The sequence below is a fragment of the Mustela nigripes genome, chromosome 1 (assembly GCF_022355385.1).
Source record: "Mustela nigripes isolate SB6536 chromosome 1, MUSNIG.SB6536, whole genome shotgun sequence".
Taxonomy (NCBI): Eukaryota; Metazoa; Chordata; class Mammalia; order Carnivora; family Mustelidae; genus Mustela; species Mustela nigripes.
In genome coordinates this window covers 105,346,955-105,374,336 of record NC_081557.1, presented here as the reverse complement: position 1 = coordinate 105,374,336, position 27,382 = coordinate 105,346,955, and the positions used below count along the sequence as shown (strand labels likewise).

The 27,382-nt window shown below is 44.7% G+C and overlaps 1 protein-coding gene across 3 annotated transcripts in view; it reads right to left on the bottom strand.

Moving 5' to 3' along the window:
- The window catches only part of TRPC6 (transient receptor potential cation channel subfamily C member 6), a 100,047-nt gene that overhangs the window by 52,310 nt on the left and 20,355 nt on the right, over positions 1 to 27,382 (bottom strand). The gene's annotated exons all lie outside the window — the stretch shown is intronic.

The window sequence follows — 27,382 nt, the reverse complement described above, 5'->3', positions numbered from 1 at the left end:
GCTGCTGCCCACGCTCAGGTCGCTGCAAGCTTCCCCTGCAGAGCTCCTGGGAGCTGCTGCCCACGCTCAGGTCGCTGCAAGCTTCCCCTGCAGAGCTCCTGGGAGCTACTGAAGCCATGGCATCCTAAAACAGACAATCCATCTAGACATACAGTTCTGTCATGTCCAGAAAAGTTAAAATACAAAAAAATAAATAAGCAGCCAAATAATATGACTGGGAAAAGATGAATGACTCTACACACTCTTGATCTAGTTAAAGGCAAGGTTAACTAAAAGCCGTTATCTATTCAGAAATAATGGTGCATTTAGCAAGAGATGGCTCATGTCTCTCCAACACATCCCCTTCACGGCCAAGTGTCTGTTACCCAGTGTGATTTTTCCAAAGTTAAAACAATGGTTTATTAGGAAATCTTGGCTTGCACACCAGAAATCACGTATTGTTCGTGTATAGCTATAACACATATGTGAGAAAATAACACATATAAATCACCAGGGGTGCCGGAACAATTAAGAAATGTAGACTAACATATAAAAGAGGAGTTCAGAAGTTTCTAGAATGCTCGGAAGTACGGTACGATGTTCTGTTTAATTTTATTTTTGTGTTTAACTTCATGACCAGCCAAAGAATTTATTCATTCTGGTTTTTGGCTTTAACCTCTGCTATAGGAAGTCTTCATAAAAGATTTTATTGACTTTTGTGCCGAGGTAATTAACTCCTTTTTTTTTTTTCGCAACTTGGGATTGCAGAGGAGACGAGGTCGTGATTCTGAACAACCACAAATAGAGAAAATATAATAAGCTGGGCTGACTCTGGGATAGGACATCGTGGTTTTGTTTACATCTCAGTAAATCTGATGATCCCAGACTTCTGTTTTTCCACGTAGTCTGCCTCTTCTGTTAAAAGCAGACCATAAGGGGCTCAGTGGGTTAAAGCCTCTGCCTTCGGCTCGGGTCATGATCTCAGGGTCCTGGGATTGAGTCTCTCTGCTCAGCAGGGAGCCTGCTTCCTCCTCTCTCTCTGCCTGCCTCTCTGCCTACTTGTGATCTCTGTCTGTCAAATAAATAAATAAAATCTTTAAAAAAAAAAAAAAAAAAAGCAGACCGTAAGAACATTACCAACTGACAGAGAGCCCTCGTCAACCAGCTCTACTGTGGTTAGAGTTAGGGTGAGAAGAAGGAGAGATATAGCAGGTAAACTGAATGACCTGCCTGGAAAAGTTTGTTTGTTTGTTTGTTTGTTTATTCATTTGAGAGAGAGAGAGTGCGAGAGAGCATGAGAGCTGAGAAGGTCAGAGGGAGACACAGACTCCCCGTGGAGCTGGGAGCCCGAATGCCTGGAAAACTTGTCATTTAAAAAGTTGAGAATGTGGAAATATCCTATAAATAATATTCCCGTAATTACAAAATAGAGGACGTCACACTTGGTTTTAATAACTGTGCGGAGTAGAACGAGGGAGGGAGCTGGCATCTCTCGCCGCATACAGTCTGCGCAGACATCCTTCGGGAAGGATTTAATCCGTATCAGCTCCCCGACGGAGGAGGAAGGCAGGTGTCTCTCTCCGTGGAGCTTCCAGTGACGGGCAGGGGGGGGCGGGGCTCACGCCGTTCAGCAGGTGTGGGACGGGGCCCAGGGTCACAGCGGGCGATGTCCACACTCACACATGGGACTCGGGGTCGTCAAGCAGTCGCAAGCACCGGTTCCTTCGAGAAGTCTCTGAAGATGATGTCGTCTTTCGACATTCACGGAGAGTCGCACGGACATCCCCGTCACGTTCACTTATGTCATCCCCCTTAGTACGTAGCCATCTCAGGGCGACGAGCATCACTCCTGCCTCTGCGAACGATGCTGTACTCGCTGGGCCCGGGACCGGGCTCCCCGGAAACTCCTGCACACGGACACCTTGTGAGCTGCGCCCTGAGCTCTGGCACGTCCACGGCCGTCTGTACCCCTGCCCGCAGGTGAGTTTGTGCACATTTCCTCCCTGGACCCTGCTTTCTGCCACTGCGAAGGCTGCTCTCAGGAAAGGCTCGCGCTGACCCGATGTCTGCCCCTTGGGAATCACTGCCTGTTTCACCCAGAGGCCACATCAGTGCTTTCTTTAAAGTGCAGTCATTTTACCAGAACGCAGCTTGACGCTCGCCACTCTGGGCCGAGGGTCTCGGGTGCTCACTGGGCTTCCAACATATGGTTTCAAGTGTGCTCAGAAAGCTTTCTTGAGTTACCGCTGCATGTGGTTCTTTTCTGCTCCCTGGACCCGTTCTTAGTTTTTGCAGAGGCCTCCAGTGCCCGTGCGTCGAACTGCCTGGTCCTCGCGTCCGTGTGGCTTTCTCGCCAGTCCCTTACCCGACCTCCTTCTCCCTCTTCCACTGGGTAGACTGTCCTAGTCCATATTTTCTGCTTCCCTTAAGGCACGTTCTGTTGTTTATTTCTTGTGCTACATTTTTTTTTTTAATTTCTGAAGCCTCAGTTTTATAAACTCTTCTCATTCTGCTGAAGACTGTTCTTCCACATTCTGTGTCATACTTTCATCTTTCAGTTCGTTTTTGAGAAAAGGTCACATGGTCCTTTCCTGTTGCCTGTTTTACCTGAATTTCCATTCTTGCGCTTCCAGGAGGAAGCCAAGCTCATGGAATCGTTCCTGATGTCCCACAGCAACCTCTTCTGTTGTGTTCAAATCGCAGCTTGCTTCCTGATTGCCTCCCAGACCAGGGGAGGCGGAGCGGTCCCCCAAAGATGCCTGCGTCCTGGCCCCCGGAACCTGTGACTAGGCGTGTGACGGAGCACAGTGGGCTCTGCAGATAGAAGAATGTTTATCAACCATAAACACACGGAGAGATCCCGGATTCTCCACATAACCCCAGTCAAGTCCCGTGAGCCCTGACCAGTGGAGGACTTCTCCAGCTGGAGGAAGGAGCTGAGGTCGGATGGAGAGGAGAGAGACAGGAGGTGTGAGGAGGACTCCGCCCACAGGAGGAGGTGGAGAGGGCCACAGGCTCTAGTGGGGGAGAAAGAGCCGCAGAACAGATGGCAAGGAAATGGGACCCTCGGTCCTACAACCACAAGCCCTGAGCCCTGCCATCGACCTGAAGGGACACAAAAGCCCGCCCTTCCTCGAATCTTCCAGGAAGAGCCCAGACGGCTGATACCTGGTGTCAGACTCAGGACAGAGACCAGGGCTGAGACCTTCCAGAATTCTGAACTACAAACTGGGAGGCAGCATACTCCGCTGTTTCAAGTTACTAAATCTGCGGCAGTGCTTTACAGTAGTTAATGAAAACACCCACTTCCCGGGGTGCCTGGGTGGCTCAGTGGGTTAAAGCCTTTGCCTTCAGCTCAGGTCATAATCCCAGGGTCCTGGGATTGAGCCCCGCATCGGGCTCTCTGCTCAGTGGGGAGTTGACTTCTCTCTCTCCCTCTCTGCTTCTCCTCTTGCTTGTGCTCTTTCTCTCAAATAAATAAATAATTTTAAAAATCTTTGAAAAAAATAAAACAAAATGATGCTTCTTCTGTTGTCACCATTTTCCTAGAATCCTGGCCCTAATCTGGACACACTTTTGAAAAATTGCTTGTAAAATTATTCTCAAAAATTAGGCCACATTTCAATCACCAAAGAGCAGCTCCTCTTGTAACAAAATACAGTGTTAAGTTTCTTTGTACAGAGAGTTACTTAAAATGTATTGAGTTGTGCCCCAGGACATCCTTTTTTTTTTTTTTTAAATGAATCTGGGGTGTTTGCGAAGTGAGGCCACCTCTGTATTACAGACAAGGCACATCTACCCTGAGAAGCTGGCATGTGGTAAAGGCAATGGTTGTTCACAGCAGATCCTGAAAGTTTCAGTGGGATTGTGTGTTTTTGTTCTGTGACTAACTATAGATTTGAAATACAAAATCATTTTTAAAGCCCCCAGTTATGTCAAAATACAGCAAGGAATTGAGTAGGTTATAGAAGAAGATGAAGAAGTTGCTCAAAATTTCTTCAGTCCCTCTTAGCAAGGAGCAGTGCATCTGTGTAAAAGTCTCAATTTTCTAGGAAATGTTGAAACAATTATCTGCCCTGGTAATGAGGCAGCACCACGGACAGACGCCAGAAGACCGCCTCAGGCGCTGTGGGGGGGGGGGGGGGGGCAGTGGCAGATCCGAGCAGATACGGAACAGAGAACAAGGCAGAGTCTAAAGGATAATTTGGGAACTAAGCAGCTTTATGTTCTCAGGGCAGCTATCTTTTACATTTTTCTTATTCTTAAAGACACCAAAGAAAGGCAATACATGGCATTTCTTACATATATATAAATTTTTTTAAGATTTTATTTATTTATTTGAGAGAGAACTAGAGCCCAAGCGGGGACGGGTGGGGCAGCGGAGGGGGAAGCAGGATCCCCACTGAGCGGAAGCCTGATATGGGGCTGGATCCCAGGACCCCAAGACCATGACCTGAGCTGAAGGCAGATGTTGAACCGACTGAGCCCCCCAGGCGCTCCTACGGTACATATAAAAATTTCTGTATCATGTACATATTTCCCAAGTACATAAAGAGCACGTAGTGTTAAATGTCCACACTTATCACCCATGCTCGGAGTACACTGAGACTCGTTCTTGTTCAACTGTGATGCCCTTTGTGAAGATGACAGAGGCAGGCCAAAAGGATGGATAAGAAGAGGGAAGTCTTCATCTCTGATGAGAGGCTCCAGGCATGCCTACCGTTACCAAGGACCACAAGGCACCTTGGAGGACACCGGGTGCAGGATGCCTCTTGCAGCTGCCCCTGAGTGCTGGAGGAGACCAGCACGGCTCATACTCTCAACAAGCTGGGACTGTGTTCACATACATGCCCGTTTAGCCCTGTTGACGACGATGCATTCTCAAGTGGCCAAGAGAGAGGCTTCACCAGAACCCCTCCAAGAAGGAACTACTCTACAGTTTCCACTATCTTAAAATACATAATGTGCCTGAAAGTCTGGAGTCTCTGGAAATATCAGGCACCTTCTGGACAATTCAGATTGGGATCAGCAATGGTCAAGTCTAAAATGTTAATGGTAAAGTGGCTGGTGTTTGGTCTATTAGAAGAAAAGACAAATCCCTAGATAGTCTTACAATAACTGAAATTAGAACCATGGTTGTATTTAGTTTACTGATTGTGTCCTGTGTCTAGTGTCTTGACCACTGTAATCCAAGGACATGATCAGTGGGGATGGAGAGTCAGATAGAAGTGCCAGGTCTGTTGGGTACCATCTGCGACGCTCACAGAAATAGGTAATAAATTAACACGGTAACTAATCCTAAGTAGGGAACCAACTAAACCTCATGACTGCAAAAAATGTAACTTTGTTTGGTCCCACTGATGAAGATAGTGACCTTAAATGAAAATCTAAAGATATATCCCGCTGGGACAGATCTAGCCCTGTTGGTTAGTTTTGTAAGTCTGTCTTACGCAGCTGCCTGGTTTTCACACAGGGGCCCCTCCATTTATTCATTTTGCCCGTGAACATCAGCTTGATGCGAGCAGTGAAGAGAGCAATAAAGGACAAAGTATAGACAGATGATCTGAATTCATCCAGGAAGTAGAAGAGTGATGGATCCAGGAGCGTATTGTAGAATTCCGTACACTCATGCTGGGAAGATGGTGGTAACAACAGCAGAGACTTCAAGGGAACGTGGAGGCCCTCAATAACAATTTATTGCATAAATACATGCATAAGTTAATGAATGAGCCAGAGGCACTGCCCTTTGAATCCCAGATTTTCAATTTAGTACCTAAAAATGTGGGCAAGCCACTTAGCCTTTCCGAACCCTGTGGGTTTTTTTCTTTTACAAGATGGCAACAAAATTACTCACTCTGCAAAACTGATCTGAGGTTTAGACATGACATATATAAAGCATCTAACACATCATTTGTGAAGTAATGAATTTCCAAAAAAGTCAAGTGCAGCTGCAGAAAAAAAATGTTAAATAAAATTCAATTTCTATTTATGATTAAAAAAAAAGTCTCTTACCAACCAGGAATAGATGGGACTTCATCTGACAAAACATGGCTATAAAAACCAGGAAATGCAAAGGGCTAAGCGTGGCTGAGAAGCCCTTACAGAAAAAGAGCAAAGACCCTCCCTGTCAGATAAGACTTAGTACAAGGCCTTGGTAAGAAAGAAAGTGTCATATCGACAAAGTGTTGGGAAAACAGACCAGAAGAAAGAATAAATAGTATCAACACACCTGTGGAAATTTTGTACAAAGTTTATGGAGAAAAAGTAAAATTTCAATAAATCATGTTGAGAAAAAATTGTTTGAGTTAAAAAAAAAAATTACCCCTACCTCACATAGATAATCCCAGGCAGAAAAATGACCTAAATGGGAAAAACAAAACTGCAAGGCTTTTAGAAGACAGTATAGGGGGAAAAAAATGGTTATAACCTCAGGGTAAGGAAAGTTTCTTAATAAGACACAAAAAGTACCAGCCACAGGGCACCTGGGGGGTTCAGTCATTGGGCGTATGACTTGATTTCAGCTCAGGTCATGATTCCAGAGTCTGGGGGTCGAGCCCCACATTGGGCTTCAGGCTGAGAGGGGGAGGCTGCTTCTCCCTCTCCCTCTGCTGCTCTCCCTGCTCACGCTCTCTCTTTCTCTCAAATAAATCTTCTAAAAAAATGTACCAACCACAAAGGAAATGTTTATTAAACAATATACATTACATTTAAGAACTGATTCTTATTAAAATGAAATAAGTAAAAGGCAAAGCACAGAGTAGGAGAATGCAATGGCGACACGTAACCAAAAAAGCAGCATGGTAAAGGAGGCCCTCTAAAGCAATTTGGAAAAACAAACAAACAAACAAACAAACAAAAACGCAGGCACGCAGGCTGATAGGAACAAGAGTAGAAATGCTGACCAGTTGCTTACTAAGAAAGAGGACTCTCAGATAGGCAGGAGACCCATGAGACCGCGCGCTCCCGCATACAGCCTCGAAGGAGATACAGTGACAAGGCAACACCACAGAACCTCTGCCACACTTGCAATACTAAGGCAGCTCCAGGGTTTGTTACGGGTCCAGTTGTGCCCCCAGCAGATCTATGCTGAAGTGTTAACCCCAGCACCTCCAAATGTGATCTTATTTGGAGACAGAGTCTTTACAAAGGTCATCCAGGTAAAATGTTGGCCTTCGGGTGGCTCTAATCGTGATGACTGGTGTCCTCACAGAAAGGGGATATTTGGACCTGGAGACACACAGACAGGCACAGGGAGAAGACAACTGTCTACAAGCCAAGGAGAGAGGTCTGGGACAGGTGCCCTCAGACCCTGACCTCCAGAACTGGAGGATACCCAATCCCCCTTGTTATGCCACCCAACATGTGGTATGTCGTCCAACAGCCCTGACTGATGCTGTGTCTGAGCCAAGTATCGGTGAGCATGTAGACGTGTAGAGAGAAGCATAGTGACTGCTGCTCCTTCTCATAGTGTTGAGTGGAATGTAAACTAGTATATAATCTAGTACAACCTCTTGTTCAGCGCTGTCTGGTTAAGGCTGGAGACTGATCTATCTCCGGTCCTAATAATTCCACTCGAAGGTACATACCCCAGAGAAGGACTGTCGGAGAGAACTTTCTGGAGTGATAGAAATATCCCATAGTGGGCACTTCCAGTACTACAGCTACTAGTCACATGTGTCTACTGAATGCTTGAAATGTGGCGAGCACAACTGAGGGACTGAGGTTTTTCGTTTTCTTTAAACTTATTAACTTAAACTGAAATAGCCATTGTCTAGTGCTGCCACCATTGACAAGGCAGGCTAGCAGCAACTCAAACAGACATGCACCAAGATATGCTTATAGGAATGCTTAGAGCGGCATGATTAGAATGGTCCCACCCTAGAAATCACACCTTCAATGATAACAGGAGGGACAAATGCATGATGGAGGGGTCTATGCGATGGGGTATCACACAGTACCGGAAACGAATGAGCCACACTGATGAGAGTCAGAACTATACTATCTGCAAATGAGACTAAACATAAGAGAATACAATCCATTTACAGAAAATTCAAGCACAGTAAATATATATATTTACGGGTAAATATATAGGTAGCACAATAAAGAAAAACCAAGAAATGATCATCCCAAGAGTCAGACTGGAAGGAAACTCATGAAAGGGAGTCTTCTGGGTTTCAGCAATGTGTGTCTTGACCTTGGTGTTGGTTACGTGGAGGTCATTCTACAGTTACTATTTAAACTGTACATGTATATTTTATTTACCTTTCTCTATGTATGACAGGTGTCTCTATAAAGCAGGAGGGCAAAAATAAACTTACTATATTTACTTTTGTGTTTTTCTAATTACCTTTCCTTTTTTCCCATAAACACATGAAATCCACATACATGAAACCATAGTCAGAGATTTTCTGTTGAAATCCAAACCCTCACATTCCGTAATGTATCTGAAACCTTGAATTTTTAAGGCAATCCAATGTCTCTTCACTGACCTCCTCTTCCCTGACCCTGGATCAACCAATGCCGTCCATTGGGAGAACAAATGCACGGATGCTCTCAGTACACGGAATGCTTCCCACCAGTACATGCTTCGCTCCAACGGTTCTGGTAACGACCAGCTCCGTGTGTTCACTAATTGAACAGGGATGTCACGTGAGATTTGTCAGTTCTACGAACAGTCACTTGGACACTTTGGGAAGAATTGATAAGGTCGAGTCAATTAAGAAAAAATGCTCTATAATTAGATGGAGGAAAGCAACTCTAAAGAAAGAAAATCATAGAAATCTAGAAGAATTCTATACTCAGGCTGTTTTGGAGGAGTTTTTAACTTCTTATTGTATGTATTCTGTAGACACTATAAATCAGAAATGATGTATTTTAGTGTGGCTGGGAGGAGAAAGACATGGGGTACCAATTAGTGACTCTAAATCTTCAATACACTCGAGGTACAACCTTGATGCTTAATCAAAATACTGGTGAATCAATCCTAATTTATGTTTTAACTTGAAATGTTAACTTACAGGTAAGGCACTTTTCATAAGTCTCTGCTCAATTAATTCTTCTAATTAAACTATTCATGACTGTCTCAGTAGGGTCCAATAAGGGGCATTTGTGGTATTTTCAACAGGTTCATGTAGGAAAAGGGGGCAAGAGAAGGGCACCAGAAGTATGGTTTTTAAAAACTCCCCCCAGATAGCAGTAGCTTTCCAAAGTCCTGTATAGACCAAGTGGCTGTATAGACAGTGCCTCCACCCTCTTAACCCTATATCCTCCCCACCAATTCTACTAGGATTGTTTACTTACTACTCCACTGAACACTTTTTTAGCATGGCTGTTACTGCATCTTTTGAAAATTCAATAGGGGCACCTGGGTGGCTTGTGGGTTTGGGTTAAGAGTCCATCTTTTGATTTTGGCTCAGGTTATGATCTCAGGGTCATGAGATCAAGTCCCATGTTGGGTTCCACGCTGGGTGTGGAAAGTGGGCACCCTTGTCTTGTTCCTGACCTTAAAGGATAAGTTTTTAGCTTTTCACCATGGAGTATGATGTGACTGAGGCTTATCTTCTATGACCCATATTATGTTCAGGTACATTCTTTCTATACCTAATTTGTTGAAAGTTTTTTTTTTAATCATGAATGATTTTGGATTTCATCAGATACTTTTTCTTCATCTATTGAGATGATCATACAATTTTTATCCATCTTTTTTTAATGTGCAGTACTACCGTTATTGGTTCATCTGTATTGAACAATCTTTTCATCCCAGGGATTAATCCAAGTTGATCATAGCATATGATCTTTTCAATGTGCTGTTGAATTCAATTTGTTAATATTTTGCTGAAAATTTCTGCATCAATGTTCATCAAGGTTTTGGTCTGTAATTTTTTTTCCTTGTATTGTCCTTGTCTGGCTTTGGTATTGGGATACGGCAGCCTCAACATACAAATTTGGAAGTGTTTCTTCATCTTAATTTTTGGAAGCACTTGAGAAAGAGTGGTATCAATTCTTTTTAAAATATTTGATAGAATCACCAAGAATTTGATAAAATTCACCAGAAGCCATCTAGCCCTGGACTTTTCTTCATTAGGAGATATTTGATTACTTAAATCAGTCTCCTTACTCATTGTTGGTGTGTTCAGATTTTCTTTTTCTTCATGATTCACATGTGGTTAGTTGTGTATTTTGAGGAATTTATTCATTTATTTTAGGTTATCTAACTTGCAGGTATAATTGTTCATAGTAGTGTCTTACGATTCTTTATTTCTGTGGGATCCATTGTAATGTCTCCTCCTCCATTTCTGATATATTTGAATCATTTTTTCCTTAAGTTAAATATGATCTTTTATATATATGTATATGTATACATATATATAAAACCCTAAAAAAATCACCAAGAAACTCTTAGAATAAATGAATTCAATAAAGTTTCAAGATTCAAAAATCCATACACAAAAATTAATTGAGCTTCTATACAGTAACAAAAATCTATCTGTAAAAGAAATTAATAAAATAAGCCCATTTACAAAGAACAAAATACCTGGGAACTAATTTTTTTTTAAAGATTTTATTTATTAATTTGACAGAGAGAAATCACAAGTAGACGGAGAGGCAGCCAGAGAGAGAGAGAGAGGGAAGCAGGCTCTCTGCTCAGCAGAGAGCCCGATGCGGGACTCGATCCCAGGACTCTGAGATCATGACCTGAGCCGAAGGCAGCGGCTTAACCCACTGAGCCACCCAGGTGCCCCCCTGGGAATTAATTTAACCAAGGAGGTAAAAGAGCTACACACTGAAAACTATAAAACATTAATGAAGGGAGCTGAAGGTGACACAAAGAAGTAAAACAATACCCTGTGTTTACAGATTAGATGAATGAATATTATTAAAAGGTCCATACTACCCAAAGTAATCTACAGATTTCAGTACAATCCCCACCAAAATTCCAACAGCATTTTACATAGAAACAGAAAAAAACAATCTTAAAATTCCTACAGAACCACAAATGACCCCAAACTGTCAAAGCAATCTTTAGCAAGAAGAATAAAGCTGAAGGTTTCACACTTCCTGTAATCAAAACAGTATGGTACTGGAACAAAAACCAGATACATAGATCAATGGAAAACAGAGGCCCCCAAACAAACCCGTCACATATAGTCGTCTAACTTTACAGAGGTGCTAAGAAGACCCAGTGAGAGGAAGACAGCCTCTTCCATAAACAGTGCTGGGGAAACTGGACACTGACATACAAAAGAATGGGAGTGGGCCCTGATCTTACACCATATATAAAAATCAAATCAATGTGGATTAAAGAATTACACATAAGACCTGAAACCATAAAACTCCTGGAAAAAACACAGGGGGAAATCCCCCAGGCACTGATCTTGGCAATGATTTTTTGGGTCTGACACCAAAAGGACAGGAAACAAAAACAAAAATATACAAGTGAGAGTACGATGAACTAACTTTCTACACAGTAAAGGAAACAATCAATGAGATGAAAGGGAAGCTATGGAATGGGAGAAAATATTTGCAAACCATGTATTTGATAAAGGGTTAATATCCATAATATATAAGGAACTCCTGGAACAAATAAACAAACAAACAAACAAAATGATTTAAAAAGGGACAAAAAACTTGAATAGAAAATTTTCCAAAGAACACATGCAAACAGCCAACCCATTCGTGAAAAGATGCTCAATATCACTAACAGGAAGATGCAAATCAAAACCGTAATAAGGTGTCACCTCACACCTCAGGATGGCTATGACCAAAAGTCAAACGTTAACAGAATTCTCAAGGACGTACAGAAAAGGGAACACTCACACCTTGTTGATAGGAATGAAAAATGGTGCAGTTATTATGGACACCAGTACAGTGGTTCCTCAAAACATTAAAATTAGAATCACCATAGGATCCAGCAGTGCCACTTGTCCCTATAAAGCCAACAGGAATAAAATCAGGAACTTAAATGGTATCTGCTGCACCTGGAACCTCACAGCCCTGTCCACAGTAGCCCCAAAATGACAACGACCTGAATGTCCACGGATGGACAAATGCTAAAGAAAACCTGACATATGTGCGATTTTATTCAGCCTTAAAAATAATCCTACCACTTGTGCCATGGTTAAATCCTGAGAGCTCTGAGGAGCGAAATAAGTCAGACACAGAAAGACACAGTGCATGGTCCCACTTGCACGTGAAACCTATTTTTCAAAAAAAAAAAAAAACAAACAAACAAAAAACCTACCCTAAACTCACAGTCAAGAGAGTAGAATGGTGTTTACCAGAGGCTACAGTATGGGGGTGGGGGGCAGGAGGAGAGAACTTTGAAAACTGACAAAAAGGAAGTAGCAACATGGTTGCCAGGGACTGGGGCACGGAGCTCATGGGAGTTATTGTGCAAAGGGTACAGAGACCCGCCGTGCAAGCTGCTAAGAGTTCTGGAGGTGGACAGCGGTGATGGTTCTACAGCGAGGTCAGGGCACTCACCACCACTGAACTGTATACTTGAAAGTGCTTAAAATTAAGTTATATTTTAGAGGCATTTTACCACAATAAAAAGGTTAAAATATTTACAAAAGAAATTACGTGGGAGAAAAATGAGGCAAATGTCAACTATACATAGAATAATTATTTGTATCGTTTATATTTCATATTATATTATGCATCTAAAGAAACATGAATAAAATATTCAGGTGTGTGTTTTAGTTAGTGAACTAAATAAAAACAGACCAAAGAAAAGAGCAGAAAGGCATTCCATATTTATCAGACCTGTATAATAATTAAAAGTCAGAGTGAGATAGAAGGGATCATAATGAAATGGCATTATGAAATAAATACTCTAAGTGTTTATAATAAAATCATTTCAATGAAAAGAAAGTGGCTGAGAGAAAAAACACTACACTGCATAAGACAGCAAAGGGTTAGGGTACTATATTCTGAAAAGGGCTTATATAAAATTGTGAGGAAAATATTATGATCCTAGCAGACAAACAGTCAAAGTTCACAGAAATGTAACTCACACAATATAACACAAAATTAGTGAAGTAACACATGGAAAAATGTTCAATGGACGAATAATCAAATAAATGCAAATTAAAACTAGTAAGAGGATTATTTTTCATACACTAAGTTAGCAACAGTATAAGGAATGGTATCACCAAAAGTGTATTATACCTAAGTGAAATTTATATCTGCCCCTTTTTGCTGATGACACAAAAACTGGAATAGTCTTTTTAGAAAGTAACTTAATAACACAGTTTAAGAATCATGCAAATATTTATATTATTTTTGCAGCATTAACCAAACGTTAAAACAATCATTTCCACTAAGAGGAGTTGTGACTATAAGTATGTAAGTATTCAGGGCAAAGTAGTCATTTTCTGCAGTCTGGTGTGCTTGGAGAAAATGCTGAAAATTGGAAAATATCTTCTCCATATAAAGACATATTCTCAGGTCAACATTTCTATAAATAAACAATTCAGCTTCAAACTTCCTGGAAATGAGTACTTAGCATTTAATCAGTAAAAACATTGTGGGAAACTACTGAATGAATTAAAAGGACGGAATGAACATCATGGATTGACTCTCAGTGAGCACAACATACTTGAAAGCCCTCAAGAGTAAACTGTCTTTATGGCCAATCTAAGGTCACAATCTTAATAACAAAGTAGCTATAGAAACTGTTTGCCAAAAAGAAAGCCAAAAATATCAGATTTGACCATTCAAACTATTTCTCTTTTTTGCATAATTTCTTTTCTTTTCTTAAAAAAAAGTAAAAATTTCCTTTGCTACGTAGAAGCTTTTTAGTTTGACTAAACTAAACTTGTTTAGTCAAACTAAAAAGCTTCTACGTAGCAAAGGAAATTTTTAAAGAAATAAAAAGGCAACCTACTGAATGGGAGAAATATCTGCACATCACCTATCTGATAAGAAGTTAGTATCTAAAACATATAAAGAACCCATACAGTTCAATAGCTAAAAAACCCCAAACAATCCGACTAAAAATGAGCAGAACTGGATAGAAGCTTGTCGAAGACAGACAGATGGTCGACCAGTATAAGAAAAGATGCGCAAGATCATGGGTCATCCGGGGATGCGAACCCAAGCCACAGCAGGACGCCAGCTCACACTGCAGGAATGGCTACCACCAAAACCCAAGAAACAGCTGGGGCTGGAGAGGATGTGGAGAAACGGGAAGCCCTCCATGTTGCTGGGCAAGTATACAGTGGCCATCCCCATGGAAGACGGTGGGCATGTTCCTCAAAAAATTTAAACGAGGGTTACCATTTGATCTGGGAATTCCAGCATAGGATATATATATGCAGGGGGAGATGAAAATCACGATCCTCAAGAACCAACCGCATCCCCGTGGTCACTGCAGCATTATGTTCAACAGCCGGGGAACAGAGACAACCCACTGTCCGTGGACGGATGGACGGATGAAGAAAATGCAGGACAGAGAGACATGCAGTGCGATACGATTCATCCACAAAAAGGAAGGAAATCCCATTTGCAGGAACATGGATGGACCTTGAGGGCATCGTGCTAAGTGAAATAAATCAGACACTAAAACATACTCCACGATCTCACTTATATGTGGAATCTAAAAAAAGAAGGGAACGAGCTCTCTTAGAGACAGAGGACAAACTGGTGGCTGGAGGGGAAGGGTGGGCAAGGGGGTCAAAACGTACACGCCGCCGGGGAGAAGATAAGGGGCCGTGGGGGGTCCAGCGAGCCCCGTGTTACCGGGCGCCCATCTCTGACTAACACAGGTGACTGTGAGCAATAATACAGCATTGTGTACCGGAATGTTGCTGAAAGAATAGAGGTTCAAGTTGCTCATCACAAGAACAATAATTTCCGTGATGTATATGGTAGTGAGTGTTGACTGGACTCGCTGTGGTGATTAGTTTACTCTACATACAAATACTGAATCGTTACACTGCACACCTGACGCTACCATGATGCTATGTCAAGTACACCTCAGTAACAAAGTAAAAATAAAATGAGTTCAAAGGAAGACCCAGAAAAGTCATGTTATTTAAATCACTCTTCCAAGAAATAACACTTAGAAATACCTGACTTATCCCTTTCAAACTTAAGGTAAATGCTCTTATTACTTCCTCATATAGTCAGGATCTGCAATTGTTTCCCTGTAGCTATAAATAATTTTTATTTACTTATTTATTTTTTAAGATTTTATTTATTTATTCGAGAGCACCAGCACAAGCAGGGGGAGCAGCAGAGGGAGAGGGAGAAGCAGACTCCCTGCCGAGCAGGGAGGCCGATGCAGGGCTCGATCCCAGGACCCTGAGATCATGGCCTGAGCCAAAGGCAGAGGCTTAACCCACTGAGCCACCCAGGTGACCCTATAAATAATTGTTAGATAAACTTCCCTCCAATAGATGGTCTCTACCAAATAATGGCCTCAGAAAGACCCTGAGATCCAATGGCTCATTCACGGACGGGTCCACAGGTTCTACACATCTGTGTTCAAGGCAATGGCAGTCCTCAGTTTCAAACTATCACTTCAAGGGTGTCTGTCTGGTCAAGAGCTTCAGAAGACAGACAGCATCTCTCTGCAGAGCCAGGGGCAGGCATGCCGACCGCCCACTCGTTTCCCCCAGGCCAGCACCTGCCTACAGGGCTGGTCACAGAGGCCAGCCTCGCCTGGTCCTTCCACGTCTCCCCATGGAAACGGGGGCTTGGGGCACGGATCCAAAGTCAAGAACACACAGCTCCACTGACGCTCTGACGAGAAACTGCCCCGTCCCCCCGACCCCAAGTTCATACCCTCCATCAGTATCCACGAAACTGTGACAGGCTATCGTGTAAGTCTGTAAGGGAAGTAAAACCTCCAGCTCTAGGCCATTCGGAACATCCGTAAGATCATGTAATTTACTTGTGATTTCTAAATTATTTGTAGAATCTATAAAGAGATGATTTTTCTTTAAGTGAGTCCCAGACCACGGAGGGCAGGAACCCCCACCCCTCTCGCCCTGGATGTGAGGGAGACAAGGAGTCGATGACGCAGAGAAATCCACTTAACCCACTTTTGAAACAATGACCTATTTTTGAAAAAATAAAAACAAAGTCACATGAGGCAGGATTTTCTAACCATCTAAAATCACTTGGTTCTAAATATTCTTACCACCTTTGGTCTCAGTAATTACACATCAAGAATTGAAACGGTCCAGGAAGCACGTGGTCCAAATAATCAAATTCGGTGGCATAAAACTAGAGAGGTAAGCCGGAAGCTTCTGAGGTTTGCTTCTGAGACATGTTTCCTGTGTCCACATTACATTTGTTCATGTGTCACCCCAGGCAAGAAGAGAACAGTGCCTGATACTCCAACAACAAATGCAAAAAGAAATTCAGTCTTAGCTACCAGGTTACCTAATTAAAAAAATCTAACTAGATTATAAATGTCCCAAACCGTGCATGTTTCCTCAACAAGTCCTACCTTCCTGTTTTTCTGTTAGGACTGAGTATCCATCGGTCTTAGCCCACGGACGGGGATCAGGCCTCACTCTGGGCTCCAGGCGGTGCCTAGAACAAGGGTGTGCACATACTACGGTGTGCACAGGAATGGTAGTTACGATACAAACGCTTTACCCGGGATACCTTTTTCCATCTCAAGGGCCAGAAATGAAATTAAAATATCAGAACCAGGAAATTGTTCTTTTCTTCAAAAATAGAAAAGAAACTGAGTTGTATTTGGTTAGCATGAAAAGAGAAGTTAAAAGTGTGGGTTTGTGGAAATTCAGGAAGTAGGTATTAATGGGAAGGAAGATAGGAGCTCTAGGGGAGGGTGACTGACATCCCTTCTCCCCAAGTCCGCTCAGCAGCTGAGGGTCCAAACCGAGAGCCTGAACGCGTTCTGTCCGGGGACTCTAGAATGGAAACAGGTCGCATGCGGAACCCTGATGTCCCGTGAGCTCCTCTGTGTCATCTGCCCACGTCTGCCCGTGCTGAGACCAGCTCTCATTCCTGCCTGACTCAGCTTTGTGACCCCCTCCCTCAATCCTAATCCTTATTAAAACTGATCTCCGATTTCAAATTGGATGCATAAAAATAATTAAGATGACACTACAAGCGGAATCCAAGTGTCTTACTACCGGTCAGCTCCTGCCTCCTCACCCACCCATCAGATCAGATCCGTCTAGATCCCGATGTCAGCCAAAACCCGGGGATTCAAGCCCCCGCGTCCTTGGACGTTGTGCTCCAGAACGCGGATCGGGACTTCAGAACCCACCTCAAGTGTGTTCCCAGTAGTTTCCAGCCTCTTCCCCTCGTTGGAGGCTCAGCACACACTGCAGAGTCCACTGAGAATGAAGACAGATCCCGCCCAGCGGGTCTGAGAAAGCTCCTCTGGGACTGTCGCACGTCCTTCGGGCTCCTCTGGGACGGTCGGTCACAGGTCCTTCGGGCTCCGCGGTGAGCTCCACAAGAGCACTGGCACCTGGACGTCGTTCTCTCCACGCAGACCCACCCTTCACCTCGCTGCCGAGCACAAGCCCACGGCAAGAGGGCGTGCGCCCTGGGAAACAGACACTTGGGAAAAGCAGCATTTGGGGATACTGGCTCAGTACCGGCCCTGCCGTAAGCTCAGGGTCTGAGCTGGTCCATGTGTGGTTTGAACACTGTACCGACGTACACACAATGCACGCGAAGACACAGAAACACACACCGACCTCGGCCTGGGCTCCCACTGCATCCACTGTACTGCGCGGATCGGGTGCTGGGAGGATCTGGACGGTACGATGTATCCCCACTTCCACAGGAGAACCGAAAGTGGAAATTCTTCCTTTTTACTTGTGTGTGTGTATTTAAGGGGTCAGTTTCAGGGGAGCAGGAGGAAAGCTGTGATTTGCACGTACTCATAGTTTTAAACTTGCGTTTGCATGGACGCCAGGCTCGGTCCGCTTCCCGGGTGCCTGAGCCTAGGGGAAGGGGAGCAGGGTGGGAATGAGGAGAATAAGCAGCAGCCGTGGGGGCTGGGATCCTCCACGTCTCCCTGCCTGCATGACCCGACCTGTAAAACAGATGACCTGGGAAGACGGTGAACTTCCCGGCTCCAGGGCGGGGCACCGGCCACCAGGGTCCCCTCCAGGTCCCAGCCAGGTTCAGCGGGCGCCCTGGGCCAGCCAGGCAGTCTGAGGGGGTAAATTATCTGGCTTCCTGCCCTGTCTCTGTTTCACCTGGTGAGGGAAATTTTAAAATATAAATGACACACAGGTAATCTACCAAATCCCTTACTCCTAAAAGTGAAAGGAAGTTAGACAAGCACCAGACTCAGCAGCCGGGCAGCTCTCAGAGCTCGATGCTCCCCCGTCGTGCCCAGCCCTGCTAACCCCCGTCCCCACATCGTCCCCTCCCCTTGGGTGTGGGTGCGGGGCTCCCGGCCCCTCCCAGCACCATGCTCCTCACGCTTGTGTTGGTTCTGAATTTCAGACGCTCTGCGCACACCTTGCTTGCATCCCAGAGTCAGGCTGCTCCAGGCTGGGCTTCCTCTGGGCACTGCTGCCCCTGAGTCTCAGTGCTAAACCAGCATCATCTGGAAGCCACGGGCCTCAGCGTGTGCCGACCCCTCCAGGAGGCCACGGGCACAGCACAGGAGAGCTCAGGCTTGCAGCCCTCCCCGGGCCTCGCTCAGGGCACGGAGTGTGCGCTCAGTAGGTCGCCGGGCAGCTGCCTCTCCTGCTGCTGCGGTCAGCTTCCCGCAGTGGCTCTTCAAGGCAGGGTGCCCCTGGCTCAGCGCCGACAGGCCCCAGAGCGTGAGGGGGTCCCATCCTATCCCTTCTGCTCCACGCACCCCTCCTTCCAACGTTGCCCTGCAGGGCCCTGCTCTTTCCCTGCGCTGAAGCAGACCTTCCTTTTGTTCCATTATTTTAAAAAGCCTCCTCTTGGCTCCCCACTACCTCTTGCTGCCTAGGAGGGGTCCTGTGTGCCCAGGTTCTTTGCTCGTGGCCTGAGCTTGGGAAGAGACGGAGTTGTTATTTTCTCATCATCATCCTTGATGGGAACCCCTGGCTTCCCCCCGCCCCCGCCAAGTCGGAGCACCCCAGAGCCTATGGCAAGACCCAAGGGCATAAAAGCTATGGATAAACACAGTACATCTTCCTGGGAGGCAGGCTGATGGAAAAGCTACTTTTTCCAGGAGAACAAAGGAAGAGTATGTGACAAGATGCAAACTTTTAACATAAAACAGATGTCAAAGACTGTTTGAGTATGTGGTGGGTTGTACCCGTTTTCATGAGAACCAGTCATTTCCCTGCCCCCCTCCCCATGGTCAGAGATATAAAATGTGAAGAACTTTGTGAAAATACAATTTTATTTATAAAACTTTGAAGGGCACGAGGTCAGCCATTCCCTAGGGAGAGTTTCTCCACAAAGTTACCCTTATAGATTTTAAGAGTTAATACCCTAATGCTTTATTTTTTTTTTCTTTAGAGATTTTATTTATTTGACAGACAGAGATCACAAGCAGGCAGAGAGGCAGACAGAGAGAGGAGGAAGTGGGCTCCCAGCTGAGCAGAGAGCCTGATGCAGGGCTCGATCCCAGGACCCTGAGACCATGACCTGAGCCGAAGGCAGAGGCTTAACTCACTGAGCCACCCAGGTGCCCCAATACCCTAACCCTTTAAATCTTAACAACCAGGATAAATCCTGGACATGCCTCCAACTAAAGGGAAACTTTGGGTGATTGGTTGGTTGGTTCTGTGTTTAACAGTTAGCTGAGTTCCTTAGTAATTTGAAAGAATTTTCCTGGCAGCGTTTTTTTCAGAACTTCTTTTTCCATAGGCTCGAAAACATCTACTATCCATTCAAGGTGTCTCTTTTTTACGCAACAGCTGGACATGCTGTGGACAAGTACTATCTGTCAGCTCAAGAACAGAAACGAAAATTAAAAGTTTTATGACACCAAGATGATAATTTTTTAGTTTGTTTTTGGGGAGGGTGACTGGAGCTATAGGTTTCTCCACGGTGGTGTATCATCGGGCAAAGTGGATTCCATCTTCCGTGAGTTTCTATTAGAAACTGACCTTTTGTTCACTCTGTAGCCCCAAAAACTGTCAGTCTGAGCATTAGCTTTGGTCCATAGTCCTTTTGGATTTCTTCAAGTTTTAAAAATCAGAGTACTTTGCAGATAAAATCTTACTTCTAGCTTCTCTTAAGAAGTCAGAGGATTTAGAAATACCGGCCTCTCTTGCCTCATGGTGGCCACTGACCAGGGCTCAGTGGGGACTGCCATCTGAAAGCAGGCATCCTCGAAAAGTCATCATGCCCCTGATTTACATCAGACTTGCTTTCCTTACTTGCCCAGGAATTAGAGTCGGCAAGACTGACGCATTCGACCGTCCTTCTAAGCATCAGGCTTTTCAGATCATGTGTAGGACACAGGGCTCCACAACCAACCGCAAAGCCCAGGCAGCAGACATGGAGACACCTCTGCTCCTAACGGGAGGGGAGCCCGGAGGACCAGCTGCAGGGGGAGCAGGAAGGAAGCGTGAAGAAGGGCACGGAGTCAGAGACGTCCTCACGTTCCTCACGGGAGCGGGGGTGGGGGGGGAGGTTGATGCTGGCAGGGGAATCACCTGCGGACACGGCTTTGCTGAGCTGCCTCGCTGCAGGCTCAGCCTGTCCCTGAGTGTTATGGACGAACATCGAGCCACGGGGCCTCCCAGATCACCCCCAGGTCTGAGAGAGAACCTTTCTGTGATCTACACTGGATTTAAAATCCAAAGTGCACTGCATACATCAGTCCTTCTTAAAGTTATGTTCAGAATGGTCAGTTTAAGTCTCTTTTAAAAAAAAAAAGATTTTTTAAGCCTCTTTTGTTGATGCAAGGGTGCCATTATCAGTATCAATCATTACCCCATGCAGCCAATAAAATATCAGTGGGTTTCAGGGTTATGGGACTTTCCTCCTACACTAATAACATTCTATCTGAGTGACATATGTATGTATATATATGTGGATGTATGTGTGTGTGTGTATATATATATATATATATATATATATATATATAATGCATATATAAAACTCTTGAGCAACTTGGCAGCAACTGACATGGAGATAAGAAATTCCGAAGTGCTCTCTCCCCTTATTTGTTGTTTCTGACGGGCTGAACGGGAGGATCAAGCCCAGCAGAATCTACACGGCGAGTCTTGTGTTTCACTTTAGGATTGCAGGCATCCGTTTCGTGCCAACTCTTTAATTTTCCCAGAAGCCTGTCTCCCATAAACTTTTAAAATTTGTTTTAACCTTCATGTCCCCAGACTGTGGCTTTCATCATTATTGTCCTTCTGCTCTCCAAGGGATTGGGATGTCATAAGGGAGAGAAGCTCCCTTAGGCTGGAGGCAGATGGTCAGGCTGGGTTCCATGCACGCGCTCGCTCTCTCTCGCTCTCTCAAAAAAACACCCGAAAGGGCATGTCAGTATCAGGATCCAGGAATTACACTCAATGTCCTACAACTCAATTTCTAAAAAAGCAATATTGGATATTTTGGACCATTGGATATCGGACCTTGGATATTTTGGTCCATTAACACTTACTTATGAATTGCCTGGTACATTACTCCAAAATTCATAAAATACACTGTAACATCATAAAAAAAGATGGTTCCAAGCTGCCAGGATGAGTGACGTGAACCTGTGGTAAAATAAGTGTCCTGCGATGCAGAAAACCCAAACCGGCCTTGATGGTGAGCGCCTCCTCATTCTGCTTCTCTCCCTTCTCTAATCCTGCTGAGACTGGGGAGCTCCAGCACAGAAGGGAGAGAGAAACAGATAAGGGATTAAACGGAAACATTGTCTCGAAGGAAAGAAACAAGTGCAGAGAGGGAGATAAGAAGCTGGGAATCACCCTGTTTCCATGGGACGCGCAAGGATGTGAATAAGCCGTTACACATTTAGTACCTATCCATTTGGGGCAGTCCCTACATTCGAGAAGCTTATGACTTCACCCTGAGTCCCGGCATGAGGGCAGGGTAAATCCCTCTGCAAATCACACTTTACAATTCCTTCCCTACTTTTCCTTTTTACTCCTTCCACCACATGAAAATGCTCCATTCTATATAACTTGAAATTTTAAAGCGGCTTGCCTTCTGTCCTGGATATTCCTTAGTGGGAGGCAGTCAGGTGTGGGAGCAGCACAGGCAGGGAGAGGACGGGCTGGGACACGCTGGGCATTGGGTGGCTCCGGGGGAAAAAGTAAGAACAAAAGCAAATTGTGCCTTCTGGATATTTTATGACAAAAGACCCAGAATCCTCCCTTTAAGTGGCTGTGAGAAGATCACACAGACAAAAACCTAAGAAAAAAATCTACACTTTTTGTGTACACACTTTGTTTTATTATAACAAAGCAACTTGTGTCCTTCTAATATTTAAAACTGAGCACCATCTCTCCTTTCCACTGAAAGAAAAAGAGAACTTAAAAATAAGCGAAAAAAACTAAATAGAGAATGTCAATTCCAAGTAAGATCGTACAGGTTCTGCTGAGTCTCCCAGCACACGGCAGGGCTCAAGACCTCATTAGGAGAGAATCTCATTTTTAAAATATCTTCTTAAAAACATAAAATAAAAGTGTCATCTTAAACTGCAAGGATGTCTGTTAAACCGCACCTCAGGGTTATAATGAAGTTTAAATGAGTTAATGTGTGCAAAATGCTTAGGATAGGGCCTAGCACATGATTTTATCTCCTTATTAATGTTTCCCCTGTGAGGAATCCAGGAAACTAAACATATAAAGGGTTGCACCGGCATTGACCAATATGGCAGCCTCTAGCCACAAGGAGCAGTTTAACTTTTAATTCAAATTAACTAGAAGCAAATAAAGCTAAAAAGTCGGTTCCTCAGTTGCACCAGCCTATCTCAAGAGCCGGATGCCTGCGGCTCCGGACTGGACAGGCAGACACAGAGCACCTCGGCCACTGCGGGAAGCTCTACCGCACAGTACTCTTTAGAAACGGATCAGTGGAGGGACTCCTGGGTGCCTGTTGGTGAAGCAGCCGACTCTTGGTTTCGGCTCAGGTCATGAGATTGAGCCCCGCATCAGGCTCCGCGCTCCGGGGTGGGTCTGCCTGAGACCCTCTCCCTCTGGCCCTCCACCCTGTCCTGCTCTCTCACTCTCTGTGTCTAAAGTAAATAAATCTTTTAAACGTTTTTTTAAACCCTGATGGTGATGACGGTGGTGGTGGTGATGGTGAAGCTGGCGATGGTGTTGATGGTGACAACAGTGACCCCAGGGCCTGGAACAAGGACACGAGTGTGTTGAGTCAGGCACGCATGAAATACTGAGCGATGGTTCCCTCGGGACCAGCTGCTGTATCAAGTGCTGAGGATCCTGTAAGTGTTCAGGCGTCAGTTTGTCCCATGTGCCTCCTGGCTGGCGTGCCGCTGGTGTGTCAGGAAAATTAATTTTAAGGAGATTTAAGGGGTGAATAGATTTTAGGTAAGAAATAGCTCAGATTTTTTTAGATTTATTTATTTACTTGTTTGACAGAGATCACAAGCAGAGGGAGCAGCAGAGAGAGGGGGAGGCAGGCTCCCCGCTGAGCAGAGAGCCCGATGCGGGGCTCGATCCCAGGACCCTGAGATCATGACCTGAGCCGAAGACAGAGGCTTACCCCAACTGAGCCCCCCAGGCGCCCCGCATCTCAGAATTTAAAGCTGTTTATTATCGGTCTCCCTGACTACAATCTAGACTCCACAAGCCAAGGACACCAGGGTTGTTCACCATTTTTATTTCTTATTCCCTGTACACAGTTTACTGCATAATACGTGCTCACCACACATTTGCTGAAGGAATGAAGCTGCAAAGTCAAATATGAATGGGGTGAGGGGGGTCAGGATGAGAATTCCAGAAACAAACCTGGAGGCATGAGGAAACAGAAGGCAGGACACGAGGAGAGACCAGGGGCTCCGGCAAAACGGAGGGAGCAGAGCACAGCACGAGGCGGCGAGTGTGGAGAGGGCAGAGATAGGGGAGCACAGATCTGCCTTTACTTCCTTTTGCCAAGGAATGGTCCCACTAGCTTCATGGTAAGTATTTTCCCTCTTGGTTCCATGTTCTCCTTGCACATTCACGAAGAAGGACACGAGTTGTATATTCGCTGCATGGAGCACGGAAATGCATGCGCACACGGCAGGAATCCAAAGAACTTGCTCCCCGCCTCCCACAGAAATCTAATGTGAAGGAAATTAAGTGGTTCAAGCTATGCTAATATTCTCTGCTGTTAATTTGTTTTCTGACCTGCCCACACCTGCAGGCAGCCTACGGTGTTTTCTTAGGACTGTTGCATAATTATTTGACATTAGAAACAACGATGCTTTGAACATTCCTCTATATATATCCAGGGACACGATGGTTAGAACTTCTCGTGGGTGGTGGCTCTCAAATTTTAGCACATATTAGAAAAGAATCACCTGAGAGCTTGTGAAACACAGGTTACAGGTTGCTATACTTATAAATGGAATCTTCAAAAAAAAGTACCCAAACTCATAGATACAGAGAACAGATTAGTGGTGGCCGGAGGTGGGGTGTGGGGAAGATAGGTGCAGGTGGTAAAAAGTGCCAGCTTGCAGTCACAAACACGTAAGTCCTGGGCATGAGGTGTACAGCAAGGTGACTGCAGCCGGTAACACTGCTGTGGATCGGAGAGCTGTGAGGAAAGTAGATTTCTTTTCTTTCTTTTTTTTTTTTTTTCTACTGAGAGTAGATCTTAAATGTTCTCAGAAAGAAAATTTGTAATGATATGTGGCCCTGGATGTTAAGTAGAATGACTGTGGCGATCATTTTTTAATATACACGTATATTGAATCATTACGTTATAGTTGAAACGAATATAATGTCAATTATTACTCAATAAAAATAAGTTTTAAACAAAAGCTTGAGAAACACTAGGATTTACATTTTGCAACCCAATGTAAGTAAATAAAATTAAAACATGAGTTATTGTAAATAATTTTTCCACACACAAAAACTCCTCTCAAGGGGTGCCTGGATGGCTCAGTGGGTTAAAGCCTCTGCCTTCGACTCAGGTCATGATCTCAGGGTCCTGGGATCGAGCCCCGCATCCGGCTCTCTGCTCAGTGGGGAGACTGCTTCCCTTCCTCTCTCTCTGCTGCTCTGTCTACTTGTGATCTCTGTCTCTGCCAAATAAATAAATAAAATCTTAAAAAAAAAAAAAAAACCCTCCTCTCAGGTGTTGGTAAACTTGGGCAACACACTTATTCAGTGCTTTATTCAAAACATGTTTATTGATTGTCTGCTATGAGACAGGTGCTATTGTAGCCTCTAGGAATAGAGTGGAAAGTGACTCCAAGCCCACCCCTTTGCTGAGATTACACACTAGCAGGGATACAAGGGGAAAAGGCCAGTAAACAAACACCGTGATTTCAGATAACAGAGAGATGCGTACTTTTCCGCCAGACGCTATTTCCTGCTCTGTTCTCCCTAACCCCGTCTTGCTCACAGCAAAGGACACTCTTTCCCCTTGCTCTCGGTCCAAGAGCAGAAGCAGGCCCCCGTTCCCTTAGTCCACAGCAAGGGTCACCATTAAGCTCTCCCATTTCTGATCCCAGCTGACCTCTCCTTTTAAAACCAGGCAAGGAACCCACAAATGTTTACTGTGCAGCTGCTATTTCCTCAGGATGAATCTCTGTCCAGGCAGAGAAGAGGGGGAAAGAATGAACGCAGAGAACACACAACAGACAATGCAGGCTGGTGCTGCCGTGCCCTCAGCACGCACCTGCTCAACAGCTCTACACAGCCAAGTGCCGGAGGGCCAGAGGCACACAGAGGGAGGAAGCCAGGAACCCGCCCCCAGGAGGACCAAGCTCGTAGGCAAGCCAAGACCGTGTCTGTTCATCAAAAACTACTCCATTTTTTTTGCATTTTATAATCTTTAAAATTAGATTTTATCTTATGATGGTGATGCCTTCAATTCGGTGAAATATAGTCATGACAGAGCAAAGGAGTATCTGAGAACGGTGGAGAACTTACTGCACAAAAGTGATGGTCCGAAGTCAGGCTGTGCATTTACACACACACACACACACACACATGCATGCACAGCCGGACGCTACCCTTGCGGTTGCTGAGGCAGTTGTCCTGGATGCCTAGGACACTCCCCAGGGGTCATGGGCTCATGCTCAGGGAAGTCAGGCTGCAGGGCCTGACCCACACCCTTGGAGCCCTCGACAACTTTGCCAGGTACAATGACGGGAAGAGTTTTAATAAAACCTATTTTCAAATTGTCTATATCCATATGCACCTTCCTAAAACTTCCCCTAGACTTTCCTTAGAACACATCGCAGTCCGGCAGTCCAACAGTCATGCTGATTCTCCCCTCCGGCCTCCGTTTCAGTGTCCTTCCTTCTTCGCAGAAGGAAGAGAGCCCGCACGCGGCCAGCGCTGCCTTCGACATTAAACAAATGTCCCAGGGGCGCCTGGGTGGCTCAGTGGGGTAAGCCGCTGCCTTCGGCTCAGGTCGTGATCTCAGGGTCCTGGGATGGAGCCCCACATCGGGCTCTCTGCTCCGCGGGGAGCCTGCTTCCTCCTCTCTCTCTCTCTCTGCCTACTTGTGATCTCTCTCTGTCAAATAAATAAATAAAATCTTTAAATTAAAAAAAAATGTCCCAGAGTTCAGATGAAGCCTCCTTTCATCAGGGCCCCCAAAGCTTCCCCGTGCACCTTTTTAAGGGATACATTTCTGATCACTAGTGAACAAAAAACCAAAGGATTACTGAGCAGTGTGTGAGGTTTTGATTAAAAAAGAAATCTGAAATCTGGAGCCACAATATCTAGGATCCAATCCTGAACACACTACCAGTTATGAAAACTTGAGAAAGTGATTGAATCTCCCTGTGCTTCGAACTCCTCAAGTGTAAACTGCGGACAAGGACAAGTTCCGCTGAAGAACACGGTGAAGGTGAAATGGGTTAATACATGTACAGTAATTACAATTGTACCTGGCACATAGGAAATGCTCTACGGTTCACCTGGTGTGATTAGTAACTATAATAATAACTCAGAAGAAATTTTTAATTTTAAAATTTTATATAGGCTTTTCTCTTGCTTCAGAAAACTTTCATAAGGTCATCAATAAAAAGCTTCAAGGAAATATACATGTGACACGACAGGTATTTGAAAACATGATTTCAAGTGAAAGGAAGAAAGTAAGTATGTTAAAAAAAGAGCTTGTGAATTTTTAAAAAATATTTTGTTTATTTATTTGACAGACCGAGATCACAAGTAGAGAGGCAGGCAGAGAGAGAGAGAGGAAGGGAAGCAGGCTCCCTACTGAGCAAGAGAGCCCAATGTGGGGCTCGATCCCAGGACCCTGAGATCATCACCTGAGCTGAAGGCAGAGGCTTTAACCCACTGAGTCAGCCAGGTGC